Genomic DNA, 15,761 nt, shown 5'->3' on the forward strand with positions numbered 1-15,761 from the left:
TGAACAAAAGATCTTCTTCCAACTTTCAGCCTAAGACTATTTGGTCAGTATTCGGTCAGTATTTTTTCTCAGGAGTGGGAGCCAAAACCAGGAGTGGGTGATAAATGCAGAATTGGTGACTTGTTTCTGTCATACCTTTTCTCTGATTGTTCCTCACCTGGTTTTGGCTCCCACTCCTGAGAAAAAATACTGACCAATTACTGATAGTGGGGCCATGGGCTAATAAACAGAACTGACTTCATTTCAAATGATGATACTCTTTGTTTGGTTGGTTAAAACAATAGTTCGTTCTTCCGTATTTTCCTGAGGAATGTCCGTTTTGGTTGAAAAAATTAATTTTCATTGACTTTAAAGCGAATATGTCACCAGATTTTTGACACCACACCTGAGAGCAGCAAAATGTACAATAGAGCGAGCCAAAGACCGTTTCCAGCGATGTGTCCCTTACATGGCTGCTTGCCGTAGTTTTGATAATCTTCTACAGATAACAGTGATTTTATCACTAGAGGACTAGTAAACTTGCTGTCATGTAGTCCGCCATATTCAGGATCTCTGTATAACCCCGCCCTACCACTGATTGCTAGCTTTCTGCCTATGCACAGTTTACACGGAAAGCTGCCAATCAGTGGTGTGAGTGGATTATACAGAGCTCAGCATTCAGGTAACTGGTAGATCTGCAGCAGATAAAACTGTGATTTTAGCAAAATTGCACCATGCAACCCAATAAGTGACGCATCGTTACAATCAGGGTCTCTGCCTCTACATCATGCTGCTCTGACAGATTCCCGTTAAAGCGAATATGGCAGCAGGATTTACCCCTATTTACTGATTACAGAGCTGCATTTGTCATTTCACACTAATTTCTAGCGACCCCAATGTTTAGGCAAGTTCTTAGCACAATCAGAAAATCACTCTATTATTATTGTGGTGCTAGATATTATAATTAGCTGGACTAGTCTAAGAGGCATGCACTTAGGCCCCTATTCATCATTGTTAAAGGGAATCTGTCACCCCCTGGGACCTATCGGACCTCTAATATGGGCATACAGGTGATAGAAATGTAAATCTATTGTCACGCCAGGTGTGGGAAAGACTTAGTGCAACACTGAGGGAAGAGGGAAAGGGAGCCCAGACACTAGGGAAAGGGGGAAGTGGAGACCTCCTAGTCTAGTCTAGTGTCACCTTGTCTCAACTACCATCCCTATATTGCCTCTACAGCAATTGCTGCACACATGCCTCGCCCTGTCTTTCCCTGGCTTATGGCTAAGGTTAGGGATGGGAGGAGATGAGCACTAGTCGATCTCAGCTAAACACTATAGAAAACAAGGGTAGACAAACAGTGGGGATTGCTTAGCTTTATACGACTCCAAATGTGCACACGGACTCAAGCTTCAGAGAGGACGAAGCACTGCTCCTGCCAAAACCTCACAAGTAGAAATGAATATAGCCGACACCTCCCTCTCAGACACACCAGGTATATATACACCCAGGCCAGGAGCTAATTAGCAAGAGGGAGGTACTGCAACTGCAGGGCGACTGTCTGTCACTTCTGATACACCCGTGACATCTATACATACCTGTATGGCCCATATTAGAGGTCTGCTTGTTTTGAAATATCTTTTTATGAAATTTGTTTTCCTATGCTTGGCATCCGGGGGACGCCAAGAATTCCCTGCATACTTACTTGGAGACGCCAAGAAATCCCCACCTACCTACTTAATTTACATATTCCCCCCTCCTCTGCCATCCCGTGCATGTCACAGGGCCCTGTGATGTGCAGTCTAAGTCTGCATATCCCCCGCATGCGCAATGCGCCTATAACGTAAGGCGTATTTTTTTTTCTCTCGGCCCTATTTTACACTGCTGGGCTCTAGTGCACAGTTTACTTACAATGGTAAAGTATACACTAAAAAGGTAAAAGACAGAATTTAACTGAATCCTTCAACAGATTGAATGCTCATAATGCAAAATAAATGGCAACGAATTTTCAACCATGTCAGACTATTAAGCAATTTCTATATCCACCGCTCACATTTTCACCATTTTTCTGTTACAATATATATTAATTTGAGACCATGCATTGCCATTTTTTACAGTATGCATTTTTTTTTTGACACTTCACAGACTGTAGAAGTGAAATCCTATGTTTTGAATATTTAACTTCTAGTTTTTGAAAATAAAAAGAAGTTATTTTTAACTTATTTAAAGGCTATGCTAACTTTGTCAGTAATGTTCAGGCTATGATCAATTTCTGATCTTGATTTCAGATTATTGACTCAATAATGGCTCTCTTCCGAGTGGATTTTAGTGGGCGTGGAGAGTTGGCTGAAGACAGCAGAAACTAGCTCAGATGCTGTCTAGGCTTCAGAAAATTTCAGAAGGTGAGTTTCCTAAATTAATAACATTTTGTTATTTTAAAAGACAGCAATCACTTCAACAAGCACCTTGCCAAATACTGTCTGCTTTTGTATACAGGATTTATAAGCAAATACTCATACATATGGTGGTATCATGTCACAAGGCAAAATTGATAACTATGTGGCTTGGTGAACAAAACATTGAAATTTTGGATAATTGACCAGGAAACTTCCCAGATCTCAATCACGTTGAGTTGGACTGTGGTCAAGCAAAAAATGGGTGGACAAACAAAAACACCAAAATCGTGATAAAGCACTGATTAGACAAAAATGGGCTGTCATCAGTCAGGATTTGGCCCAGAAAATGATATCCAGCTACCAGAGTGAAGGGCAGATATCTTTAAAAATAACGATCAACCCTGTAAATTTTATGCGTTTGCATAAACTTGATGTATTTGTCAATAAAAGTTAAAAATGTATAAAATGCTGATAATTGTACGTCAGTAACCATAGAAATATCCAACTAAAAGATCTAAAAACACCAGAATTTGTCAGTCTTAAACATTTGGCCGCAACTTTATTTTCATGTGGCACCTGTAACAGCTTATTCTGCAGCCCATTCTTTAAAGCGATTCTGTCAGCACCGAATGACTGTTCAAACCAAGTACAGGCTCTCAGTGCTTCACGGCGGGGCCAATCATTTAAATACACCTTCTCACCTGTTTGGTTTTCATCTATAGGCTGGTCTTCTTTGGCTCTATGAAGGCTGAGCTGTCAATCAAAGAAGAGGGGGACATACAGGGGCAGATACAGGGAAAAACAAGCAGATGGGAAGGTGTACAAGTATTTAAATGATTAGCCCCGCCGTAATGCACCGAGCGGCGGGACTTAGTTTGAACAGTCATTCTGTGCTGTCCGTTCAAGGTCTCATGCAGACAAGAATATTATATAAACATGTGCTATCCAAGCTAAAATTGCCACACGTATATAAAAAACGGACACAGAGAGGGCATATGGATGACAATATGGATGAAAATTGGACGATTTTTCCTATGCTTTTTTAAACTCTGGTTAAGGGCTCGCTCACATGAACGTATAACACGGCCGAGTGCTAGCCGATGTTTTATTACTTGGACCAATGTTATACTGTGGGGCAGTGCACTCAGATGTCATCCGAGTACAGTCCTACATCCGTGGCCACAAACAATGGAGAGGATGGAGAAATTACGTTCTCCATCTTCTCCACCCCTGTGATCCGATTCTCGCATGGGAGATAATCGCATTACACTTAGATTACACTCTCCTGAGTACACCGATACCTCATATGTGGAGGAAAACTACTTTTGAGGCACAGTGCAAAGCCCAGAAGGGAAGAAGCGCCATGTTGGAGTTCAGATGTTGCTGGAATGGTTTGAGGGTGCCATGTCACATTGACAGAGCCCCTGAGGTGTCAGAACAGCGGAAACACTCCATAATTGATGTCATTTTACAAACTACATCTCTCAATGAATTCATCTAGGGGGTGCAGTGAGCATGTTGACACCACATGTGCCTCACAGAAATTTATATCATTGGGTGGTGAAAGATGAAAAATTACATTTTTACCGCTGAACTGTTTTAGCCCCAAATTTTTAATTTTTATAAGGGCTAATAGGAAAAAATGGACATCTCAGTTTGTTGTGCAATTTCTCCTGAGTATGCGAATACCTTACATGTAATCGGGAATTTGAGGCACAGTACAAAACTAAGAAGGGAATGAGTGCCATAATTTAGTGCAGATTTTACTGCCATGATTTTTAGGTGCCATGACCCACTGGGAAAGTGGACTTTGAGGGGGCCTACATATTGGAAATTCCCCAAAAGTGATACCATTTTAAAAACCGCACCCCTCAAATACTTTAAAACTGTTGTCAGGAAATTTTTTAACCCTTCAGTTGCTACACAGAAATTAATGCAAAGTGAAAAAAAAAATTCAATTAAATTTTACCACTAAAATCTTGCTTTAGCCCCAAATTTCTCACTTTTGCAAGAGGTAACACCAAAAAGTAGACCCTACAGTTTGTTACCCACTTTCTTACGAATGCGTCGATTCCACACATGTAGTCAAAAAGTTCTGTTTGGACAAACAGCAGAGCTCGGAGTGGAAGGAGCAATATTTGAATTTTGGAACACAAATTTGGCTGAAAGTGATGGTGGGCACCATGTCGAATTTGCAGGGCTCCTAAGGTGCCTAAACAGCAGAAATCCCCAGATAACTGATCCCATTTTGGAAACTACACCCTCAAGCATTTTATCTAGGGGTATAGTGAGAATTTTTAACCTACAGGTACGACACAGAATTTGATAACATTAGGTGATCATATTGAAAAAGTTAATTTTTTTCACAACAATCTTGCTTTAGCCCAAAATTTCTCACTTTTGCAAGAGGTAACACCAAAAAATGGACCCTACAGTTAGTTACCCATTTTCTTATGAGCGTGGCGATACCCCATATGTACAGGTGCATCTCACTAAATTAGAATATCGTCAAAAAGTTAATTTATTTCAGTTCTTCAATACAAAAAGTGAAACTCATATTATATAGTCATTACAAACAGAGTGATCTATTTCAAGTGTTCATTTGTATTAATGTTGATGATTATGGCTTACAGCCAATGAAAACACAAAAGTCATTATCTCAGTAAATTAGAATACTTTATAACAGTTTGAAAAATGTTTTTAAAATCCAAAATGTTGGCCTACTGAAATGTATGTTCAGTAAATGCACTCAATACTTGGTCAGGGCTCCTTTTGCATCAATTACTGTATCAATGCGGCGTGGCATGGAGGGGATCAGCCTGTGGCACTGCTGAGGTGTTATGGAAGCCCGGGTTGCTTTCATAGCAGCCTTCAGCTCGTCTGCATTGTTGGGTCTGGTGTCTCTCATCTTCTTCTTGACAATACCCCATAGACTCTCTATGGGGTTAAGGTCAGGCAAGTTTGCTGGCCAATCAAGCACAGTGATACTGTTGTTTTTAAACCAGGTATTGGTACTTTTGGCAGTGTGAACAGGTGCCAAGTCTTGCTGGAGAATGACATTTCCATCTCCAAAAGCTTGTCGGCAGGGAGAAGCATGAAGTGCTCTAAAATTTCCTGGTAGACGGCTGCACCGACTCTGGTCTTGATAAAACACAGTGGACCTACACCAGCAGATGACATGGCTCCCCAAAACATCATTGATTGTGGAAACTTCACACTAGACCTCAAGCAGCTTTGATTGTGGCCTCTCCACTCTTCCTCCAGACTCTGGGACCTTGATTTCCAAATGAAATGCAAAATTTACTTTGCATTTACTTAGTGTCAATGACTGCCTTCTGGACATCTGTCAAGTCAGCAGTCTTCTCCATGATTGTGGAGCCTATTGAAACAGACTAAGGGACCTTTTTAAATGCTTAGGAAGCCTTTGCAGGTGTTTTTTGTTAATCTAATTTACTGAGTTAATGACTTTTGTGTTTTCATTGGCTGTAAGCCATAATCATCAACATTAACACAAATGAACACTTGAAATAGATCACTCTGTTTGTAATAACTCTATATAATATATGAGTTTCACTTTTTGTATTGAAGAACTGAAATAAATTAACTTTTTGATGATGTTCTAATTTAGTGAGATGCACCTGCAGTCAAAAAGTTCTGTTTAGACAAACAGTAGGGCTCAGATCGGAAGGAGCAATATTTGAATTTTGGAGCACAAATTAGCTGAAATAAATTGCGGGTGACATGTCACATTTGCAGGGCCTCTGAGGCGCCCAAACAGCAGAAGCCTCCCACAATTGACCCTATTTTGGAAACTGCACCCACAAGGATAGGGTCCATCACAGTGATCAAATGGAACCAATAGGAAAAATTCCTCCTGTTGCCATGTGACGGCCGACAGGTATCGTCATCTTTTTTCTGGAAAACGAGACGGAGGGCCAGGGGATGGATCAGCAGGACCCAAGGAATGGCGGAGGTAGCGGGGAGGGGTTTGGGGACATCATTTCTCTCTCCTCTGACATGTATATCATGTCAGAAGAGAGAGAAATTATTTTAAAAGCTGGCACACTTTTTTTTTTTTACTTGATCGCCGTTTTTCATTGAATAACAGCGATCACGTGATTGGGGACTGGAAAATATGGCCCTGATCATGTTCTCCCCAGGTAGCTGAGACCCTGGAGATTTTTCGACTCTGGGGGGTGCTATAGACCTATTCCCGATTGCCGTTTTAAAACGGCAATGAGGGAATAAGGCCCCTAAGCGGCCGCTGTTTTAATGTGTATCGGCGGTCGTTAAGGGGTTAAAGCACTGCTTTACAGCTTCCGTGCATATATTTTGTTATGTACATGAGAACAAATCCAATTTGATTCTACAATGAAATAACTTTTCTAATTGTGCCATTTATTTCTTTAGAGTACAATGTTGCTGTATTTATTACAAATCAGATGACTGCTGATCCAGGGGCCACAATGACGTAAGTTACAATTCAAGTTTGTATGGTAGAAATCACAAATTTTACGGTCACATCACTTTGATATGATCTATATCACATCATGTCACATTCAGGGAGAAAAATAAAATGGAGACACCAATATTGGTTTCCAAAAATGATGAAGAAAGGAATCCAGTAGGCAATGTGGTTTGTCCTGATGAAGAAGTCTGTGAACTTTCAAATGCGTTGATAATTAAAAAACACAATTCTCTACACGTTGCCTCTTGGATTCCTTTCTTCATCATTTTTGGAAACCAATATTGGTGTCTTCAGAGCAGAAAAGATCTATTCTCCTTTTTATCATTCTCTCTGAATGCTTCCTTGGATCTGCAGCAGTAGTTTTCTGAACTTTTTATGGTGTTGTGGACCCACAACCTTCCTTGGTGAGCACATCTCTGCATCTACTGTTCTCCCATTCTCTATCCTTGTAAGACCCTATTTTGCGCTATTGTCGTCCAGCTTTCCTATTGGACATCATATCACATGGCATTCCCACTGATCAGCTGTTATTTGCTCTAGTGGCCACATGAATTAAACACATGTAATAATGCTGCTGGACATATTCATCAAGATTAAGAGTCCACTGCCAGGTATTGCAGAGGAGGTTCTATTCAAAAGACCCAGCATCAGCTGCTACACATTGATTGGAGCTGCACTTTGTTGCTCTGTTCCATGTGCTTACATCTGGCAGCCAACACAGCAAATAACCTATCGGTGGGAGCCCCAGGTATCAGCCACCACCGATATCATATTTATGACCTATCCTTCCGATAGGTCATCAATATGATATAACCAGACAACACCTTTACACCTGTCATGTCCAAGGATTTCAGATATGGCAAAAAAGGCAATGTTTTTTAAATCATCTTTGCGTGTGGCTGTTTATCCTTTATTTGCACCAAATTTGCTCTTTCTCCAATTTTTACTCAATTCCTCCACTTGAGTGAGAATTGCAACTTTTTAAAAACTTCTCCATCCACAAATCAAAAGTGGAAAGAGCAGCATAAAATATATAATTATAACCTCAATTTGACTGAAAAGACTCAATGTCAGGGTATTTACCGTCATCAGTGCAAAATAGGAGTACTGGTTGGCTAGGCAAAAGGGCTTTGTCAGGGAGTCCAAGAAGTATAATTTCTGTTTGTGAAGAGAGCCAAATTGGTGAATGTAAACCCGTAAGACATGCATATTGGATGGATGTAACCCTAATTATCATAAACCTATAAATATACTGAACATTATGAAGTTACTACATAGTGTGTTCCAATCTGAAAACAGAAAAAAGCATGCAGGGTATATATACAGTACATCTGTATATTACCATATGGGGACCAGTATTTTATACGTATCGCCACAGCAACAGGGGTAATTTTGTTGCAATTGTGGCATCCTATTAAAGTACTATCGAGTTCAAGTGAGGGCTTTAGGATGACCCATTATTTCACAAATATTTGTAAGGCCTCACTCAGATATTCATAAATCACGTCTTGTGTTCTATCTGTGTTTCATACCTTTCAAAAGCCATGGTGTGGTTCAGAGATGGGCTAATTTTTTTGAGTGGAATTGAGTTCTACTTGAATTTTACAAAAATCCGTATTTTCCAGAATGTGGATTTTTTGTAATTCCCTCTTTGCAAACTAAGCAAAATTCAGTCTGATGACCGCCATTTTACTGAACTGGAGTGGGCTAGAATAAGGTTACAAACAATAAATTAAACAATGCTCACCTTGCCGGCCACCTCTACTACTTGCTCATACCCATATGGTCCTTGGTGCATTTTCTTACCACCGATGTGTGCTGAAACCCCAGGCATCTTCACGCTAGGCCGAGATTTCTGGTTTTGACAAGGCCTGGTATGACACTGCGCATGCGTGAGGATGTCCTTGACCTAGTCGCAGCCAGAAGTCCCTGTCCAGAGTGCATGTCGTAATGTCACGACGTACACTGCGACTTTAGGACCTGCATTCTAGACCGTGACTTCCAGCCCCGACTAGGCAAAGCAGATATCTGCACACGCATGTTATAAGGTTATGATGTGCAACATCTACATCTTACGTTTACTATGCCCTGGGGATCTCTCCAGACCCTAAAGCATAATAAGAGACATTCAATTAATGCAGAATACAGCATGCAAAAACAATCGTAGCATGCTGCTATTGACTCGCCCCCTGGGCCGTGGGGCACGCGGAACCGGGCGATAGGGAGACGCTGGGAGTAGTAGTGGTGACCCGGTCCCGCGGCTCAGGGTGGTCAGACCAATGGTAGTCTGCTAAGTGCTTCAGATAATGTCCGACTACGCCACCCGTGGATTGTGGTTATTAGGAACCGCCGCTGCAAGGCAGTCCTCTGGGGCTGATGATGGGTGCAGCTGAGGTGATGTGACTCCCCACGGGAAGAGTGCAGCCCCAGGGCAGTGTAGTGGATGTTGGGAGTGATGGTAGTGCGGGTCCCGGTGCTGATAGTGCTGGAGGCGCGAAGGAGCACACAGACAACAAGTTACAGTCCAGGGTCTTTACTCACAGTTCGTTTGTTCCAGGTCACTTCGGCCAGCAGTGACCGCCCGAGCCGTGCTGCGTCCACCAGGTGAGGGGCTCGGTCAACTCCCAGGCAGTTCAGGAGCATGGCACAGGACCCCCTTTTATCCTTTCTCTGGCCTGCCTCACCAGTGACCCACTTTTGTCCAGCTGCCGCGGACCTGTGCGGTTAAACGTGGGTCCCGTCCTCCGCTGTCCTATATGGTGCCTTCCTAGCAGGTTTGATGAGGTGTCGCACCAATATATGATCATGACGACCGGTCTTTGGCTGAGGGTTGTTTCTCCTCCACCAACTTGGGATCCGGTACCCTTAATCTGCCTGACCCTGCACCCTGGATTCTCGTGGGTTCTTAGGGTCCCTTCCACCTTCTTGTTCCTGAGCCCTTCTGTTTCTCTGTCTCTCCTTCTTTGCAGTTCCTTTCTGTTTCTGTTCCTTTGTCTTGGAGCTGAGATGAGCCAGAATCTCAGCTCCCCTTCACCTCCTCCTCGGCCTCTTCTCCAGGCCCACCTCTCCTTCTCCTCTCAGGCCCCGGCCTCTTGCCTAGGCCTGCCTCTGGAGCAGCACTCAGCCTGAGCTGCTGCTCCCTGTCTTCTCCTCTCCACAGAACTGAACCTAGATCTCAGGTGGTGCCCACCTTTTATACCTCCCTCTAGCCATGAGCCCAGGTGACCAGCAACCAATGGGCTCCCTCCTACGCTCAGGAACCGCCCCCTATCTGCCCCTACAGCACTGGGTGTTCCACCCCTCCCTCCCCACTCCAGCAGGGACATGGTCGGTCATGCCTGCACTTCTGTCTAGTGGGAGCACCGTTGAGCTGTCCCTCGGAAATGGGGTGTGTGTGCTGCATGCAGCTAACTGAGCCCTGGTCCACACTCCATCCTTACCTGGGAGTGGAATATCACACCTCCGGTCTGAGGTGCAATACCCCTGTAGCGGCCGCACCCTCGGGGCGCTACATTCCCCCCTGGTAAAGCACAGCACGCCCTCGGGCTGGAAAAGAGCAAAAACAGTTGATTACAGGACATGCAAAGACTTTTTCAATAACTTTTTACATTAGAAACAGACATTACGGTTCAACTCCCTTTATGGGACACACTTTTCTTTTCACTAGACATTATAGAAAACTTTTTCAATACTTCCGGAACTCTTTTGTATAAAACATTATAGAAAACTTTCACATGACTATTTAGCAGCATATAAAACCTTTTCACATAAAACATTTTTTTAAGTAAAGCACATTCTTGGATCCTGGCGGCGGTGCAACTTGCGACCAGGTGTTCTTTCTTTTTAAAGGTGCAACAGTCCATTTTAACTTTGAGGTAGACGTTGCGGTTCTTGTATAAAACCAGTAGGGGGCGCTTTAAGAAGCGCAACTATATACATGGGATTGGCCGTTCCCAGTCCTCGGCCAGTTTTGGGAAGGGAAATGGCTGCTCACAGTCCTCAGCCTGGTAGGGGATGTAGGGGATAACTTTCACACAGTCCTATATCAGTCCCAACAGGGACCACACGCAATTTGAAACAGTCCCACACAGTTCCTTTGCACCCTTACGGGTAACTATTTATAATGCCACTTGACCGTTCACTGGTAACGGTGTCTTCGTGACACTCCTTCTTCCTCCTCATACGGATCTTCAGGCCCGTCCGGGCCCTCCTGGTACTCAACGTCCGAGTAGTGCTGTTCCTCCTCCTCTACTACTCGGCGGACGTGTAGGGCGTACCACCCCTTCACGCCTTGGTGTCGGGTGTAAGACACCACGTCGCCTGGGAATAGATCCCGCCCACGATGGCCTTCCGGTAGGTGACTCTCCACATATCTCCTTGTCACAAACACGTCACTGCTGGTCTCGGGGTCTCGGATGAAACCGCAGCCATGTTCCATGGGAAATTTCACGACAGTCCCGGTGACTCGGGGACCGCGGGCAGCTCGGGGATCTCGTCGGGCCTTCATCTTCTGCTCCGCACTTTGGGCCTGCAGCTTCTCCTGTTTCATGCGCCGCTCCCGCTGCTCCCTCTCGAACACCTCCAGCTGTTGGCGGCAGTACTCCCGTCGACGGGCGGAGTACGGGGGCGCTAGGTCTTGTGACCGGGCCTGCGATTGTGGTCTGCTGATCACGCCCGGGGTCAGAGGGCACGGCGTGGGGCGGTGCTCGCTGGTGGTGTCGATGGCCTGGGAACCGGTTGGTAGCGGTGGAGGCACGGTGTCGATGGCGGGTTCAGGTACGTTGGGCTCCGCAACAGGGTGCAGGGGCAGGTCGGCGGACCCAGGGTTCGGGGTAGGGGCGTCTCCGTTACCTGCCTCTGCTGTCGCGGCCTCCTCCGCGGCGTCGTCCTCGGCCTCCGCTCTGCTTTCACTGCCCTCGGTGGCTGGTGTGCCGCTGGATGTCGACGGCGCCTCCTGCTGCAGGATCACGGCCCGCCGGGCCACTTCCTTCTTCCATCCGGCGATCACGTCCTGCTGCGCCCGGACCATCCTCCGGTCCAGCTCCTCCAGCGCAGCCCACACATACTCGGGGTCTTCCTTGGGGAGGTGTGCTAGCAGCTCCGTGAAGCTGCATGGGGATTCGGCCTGCAGCAGGCCACGCGCCAGGGCGCTGGAGCTGGTTCCTGTCTCTATCTTTGGGTGTGGCCTGGCCAGACTGATCCAGACTGCGTCCTGCCCAACAGTTTTCTTCTCTCTCCGCCCCCAGAGGGGGTGGTCCTGGGGCATTCTGCTGACAATCACTTTCAGGGGCAGCCCCCCCATGTTGATGGACATCTCCACTGCTGCATTCATGGCTGGTGGGGGCGGGCTCCTTCTTTGGCGCCATTCTGGGACCTGGCCCACGATGGGAGGTGGCTTCCTGCTGTCTTTTGGTGCACACATAATGGCGTCCGCTCTGCCAGGGCGGGAAAAACGGATGAAGATGGCGGGAAATGGTCCAAGATGGCGTCTGATGGCGGGAATCGGCTCCGGATGGCGGGAAACGACTCCGGACGGCGGGAAATTTCTTTTTAAGGTACATGTGCAATTTTCTTCAGGCACGCAATACCCGCTTGTGGCGGGTTGGTAATGATCCTGCCGACTACGCCAAAGCTGACTCGCCCCCTGGGCCGTGGGGCACGCGGAACCGGGCGATAGGGAGACGCTGGGAGTAGTAGTGGTGACCCGGTCCCGCGGCTCAGGGTGGTCAGACCAATGGTAGTCTGCTAAGTGCTTCAGATAATGTCCGACTACGCCACCCGTGGATTGCGGTTATTAGGAACCGCCGCTGCAAGGCAGTCCTCTGGGGCTGATGATGGGTGCAGCTGAGGTGATGTGACTCCCCACGGGAAGAGTGCAGCCCCAGGGCAGTGTAGTGGATGTTGGGAGTGATGGTAGTGCGGGTCCCGGTGCTGATAGTGCTGGAGGCGCGAAGGAGCACACAGACAACAAGTTACAGTCCAGGGTCTTTACTCACAGTTCGTTTGTTCCAGGTCACTTCGGCCAGCAGTGACCACCCGAGCCGGGCTGCGTCCACCAGGTGAGGGGCTCGGTCAACTCCCAGGCAGTTCAGGAGCATGGCACAGGACCCCCTTTTATCCTTTCTCTGGCCTGCCTCACCAGTGACCTACTTTTGTCCAGCTGCCGTGGACCTGTGCGGTTAAACGTGGGCCCCGTCCTCCGCTGTCCTATATGGTGCCTTCCTAGCAGGTTTGATGAGGTGTCGCACCAATATATGATCACGACGATCGGTCTTTGGCTGAGGGTTGTTTCTCCTCCACCAACTTGGGATCCGGTACCCTTAATCTGCCTGACCCTGCACCCTGGATTCTCGTGGGTTCTTAGGGTCCCTTCCACCTTCTTGTTCCTGAGCCCTTCTGTTTCTCTGTCTCTCCTTCTTTGCAGTTCCTTTCTGTTTCTGTTCCTTTGTCTTGGAGCTGAGATGAGCCAGAATCTCAGCTCCCCTTCACCTCCTCCTCGGCCTCTTCTCCAGGCCCACCTCTCCTTCTCCTCTCAGGCCCCAGCCTCTTCCCTAGGCCTGCCTCTGGAGAAGCACTCAGCCTGAGCTGCTGCTCCCTGTCTTCTCCTCTCCACAGAACTGAACCTAGATCTCAGATGGTGCCCACCTTTTATACCTCCCTCTAGCCATGAGCCCAGGTGACCAGCAACCAATGGGCTCCCTCCTACGCTCAGGAACCGCCCCCTATCTGCCCCTACAGCACTGGGTGTTCCACCCCTCCCTCCCCACTCCAGCAGGGACATGGTCGGTCATGCCTGCACTTCTGTCTAGTGGGAGCACCGTTGAGCTGTCCCTCGGAAATGGGGTGTGTGTGCTGCATGCAGCTAACTGAGCCCTGGTCCACACTCCATCCTTACCTGGGAGTGGAATATCACACCTCCGGTCTGAGGTGCAATACCCCTGTAGCGGCCGAACCCTCGGGGCGCTACACTATTGCATCCGTGAATCGGATCACACACACCCATATAAGCCTATGGATGCATGTGAAACATCGCACTGCACTTAGATATCACCCGAGTGCAGTGCGATTCCTGCAGACGCCGGCAATGGAGGAGATGGAGAAATTAATTTCTCGGTCTCCTCCGCAGCTGTGCTGCGATCTTCTCATGCGAGAGGATTGAAGCACCGAGCACGGACTGTCGGATCCCACTTGCAGCCGAGCAGGAGCATATCCCGCTTGCGTCTCCGGCCTAAGAAATAATCTAGTGCATGCTGTGAGTTTTTTCATGTACAAATTTTGTCAGTGAAAAAAAAACGCTCATCTGAGCAGCCAATTGAATAACATTTGGCCATAGTGCTATCCATGTACCGTTCATTTTAACACAGACAGTACTCAGACCGAAAATACGCTCATGTGAACCTACCCTGACAATGACCAAACACTGATGAAACTCAAACTGCTTTGCAAACTAGAAAAAGCACTGATGTTTGAAAGAGGCCTAAAGAAACTTGTGACAATGGGACTGAATGAAAACCCTGAATTTATTATTTAAGAGGTGTGTTCCAATACTTTTGCCTATATAGTATATTTCAGCACAATAAACTGTGCAAGTATGTAAACATTTTTAGGGGTATTTATCATAAGTTTTTTTTTAAGTTAGTATTGTTTATGGCTGCATTTGAACAAAATTTATCAATGTCATACTATGTTTTATGAATGTGGAACATCTTAAGATATTAAAACTTTTGTCTACAAATGTCACTCCTGTGTTTATGCCACCCCATTACTGGAGTGAGTTTGACACTTTTCTATTAAAATTTTTAGAAAATCACAATTCATACATTTGGCTAAGCTCTCATTTGCATAGATATTTTTAACGTGCTGAAGGGCGGCAGCTGTGGGCAGAGCACTCGTCTGTGGCACCCTGGCACATTACATGAAAGTGGAGGTCCTGGCGGGGTGTGTGGACTTGTGCTGTGTGGACATTACTTCCGTTCAGGCCGCATGTGACCTATGTTGCTGGTTTACCAGGACAAGATGTTTCACAATTCAGTGAGGGAGACCACCATTAAAAAATAAACTGTTTACTGTTCAACAACTTGATGATGATTATATACAAGGGACAGCAGGTACAAAGCCGTATGAACGTTTCCTTTGCAACTTGAAGCATTTTCCACAGTTTACTTCCTCAGTAGTTTACTTCAGGGATCTCTATGTCGACTGTTTTTCCCTACTTCACAACCCAGCTTCGACACTACAGTCCTGATCAACAAGTGTCATCTACTTGTTCTGCGGTTCCGCATCCTCTTTCCACTACTGGCGCCCTGAAACTCCTGCTGGGAACCCTTCACTAGTCCCACATACTAAGTCCTGCTTAGGCCCGTTACCTTCCAGCATTATAAGCTTGGGGTCTCGTGGCTAGGCTTCCTCTCCTAGGACCCGTCTCTGGAAGGCTACTCTGTCTCTTAGTCTCTTGTCATTCAGATTTCGCTATCCCTTCTCTTCAGTCTCCTCTCATTTAGGGTCACCCCAGAATGCAGCTCTGTTCACCCTGGACCTTCATCCCCGCTCACTATCCACTCCAGGCCCTATCTAACTCTCTGTTAGGAAGTTCTCCACTGTCTTCCCAGATAGTCCCTCCCATTCTGGGTTAGTCACAAACATTAACTCTAACTGTTCCGATTGTCAAACTACAAATATCTAACACACATCATAATTCACATTACTTATCATTAATACTTATTACATTTTACATGACATCTCACATTACACCATATAACACATTTCACAACATTGAAACTTCAAGGGGAAAAGTGGGCAGCATGTCCATATCCTTAAATAACCACACTCACTTTTGAATAGTTGTGGGAGCATTGTAGAATGAGATAAAGTTGCAATTTTTTTGTGCAAAAATTTGGTGTAAAACGCTTCAAAAATTT

At 46.0% G+C, this 15,761-nt stretch overlaps 1 pseudogene; it reads left to right on the forward strand.

Annotated features, from left to right (window-relative positions):
* LOC141157735 (meiotic recombination protein DMC1/LIM15 homolog) overlaps positions 1-15,761 on the forward strand; it is a 228,269-nt pseudogene that overhangs the window by 192,669 nt on the left and 19,839 nt on the right.

Source organism: Phyllobates terribilis, unplaced genomic scaffold (genome assembly GCF_046119375.1).
Source record: "Phyllobates terribilis strain yellow unplaced genomic scaffold, ASM4611937v1 Scaffold_8__6_contigs__length_399053987, whole genome shotgun sequence".
In the NCBI taxonomy this organism is placed as follows: Eukaryota; Metazoa; Chordata; class Amphibia; order Anura; family Dendrobatidae; genus Phyllobates; species Phyllobates terribilis.